The sequence below is a fragment of the Volvox carteri genome, assembly GCF_000143455.1.
Source record: "Volvox carteri f. nagariensis unplaced genomic scaffold VOLCAscaffold_68, whole genome shotgun sequence".
Taxonomy (NCBI): domain Eukaryota; kingdom Viridiplantae; phylum Chlorophyta; class Chlorophyceae; order Chlamydomonadales; family Volvocaceae; genus Volvox; species Volvox carteri.
The window spans coordinates 405,202-405,908 of record NW_003307611.1 but is presented as its reverse complement, the minus strand read 5'-3'; the positions used below and the strand labels follow the sequence as shown (position 1 = coordinate 405,908).

Sequence of the window (707 nt, the reverse complement as noted above, 5' to 3'; positions counted from 1 at the left end):
TCGGACAGGGGAGGGGGGAGATGNCGGTGAGAGCGCCAAAAGGACGTAGGTTTTCTGGTGTTTGGGAGGTTGAGGTCTGGTGGTGGTAGCGGGGCTCGGATGAGGGGGAGGTGTGGCCCGAGGAGGGCCATTCTATTTAGACACGTCTTCTCTGTGGGACTGGGTTGCTTGGTGAGGGACGAAGGTGAGAGCGGTGCAGTACGAGACAGGGTGAATAGGTTTCTGGAGGACTAACCGTTCAGGTTAGTGGCGGTAAGGGGGAGGCGCCGCGCGGGCTACAATCCTCCCCCTGCGGTTTTCTGGAGGGTCTAGGAGCTGTGTGTCGTGGCAACGCTAACGCTTTGGTCGTTTCGCCGGACTATCCCGGGCCCCTGCAGTGGTGATCAGGCTCGTGCGGGATCCCTTTTCTTTATAAGGCTACTTCTCCCCTGGACCAGCCCAGGAAGGGACAGGTGGTGGAGGTCAGTTGTTTTAAGGTGGTTGCAAGACGTCTTGTGGTGTCGAGCTCTCTTAGCCTTTCTCTCTTGGAGGTTTTTTGTTGGCCTGTTAGGTATATCAGGAGCCCTCCCCTGCCGGGACTGCCCTAACCGAATTTTTGTTTGTTTGTTTGTTTTCCCTTCGAATCCCGTTTTCGTTGGTGGTGTTTTGGGGGGTTGTTTCAGAGAGCCTTTGACTTTGCCCTAGCTGAGACTTGTGGACTCGCTCTA

The 707-nt window shown here is 55.9% G+C and overlaps 1 protein-coding gene across 1 annotated transcript in view; it reads right to left on the bottom strand.

The window, feature by feature from the left end:
* Positions 1 to 707, bottom strand: part of VOLCADRAFT_83928 (uncharacterized protein) — a 5,906-nt gene that overhangs the window by 2,699 nt on the left and 2,500 nt on the right. The gene's annotated exons all lie outside the window — the stretch shown is intronic.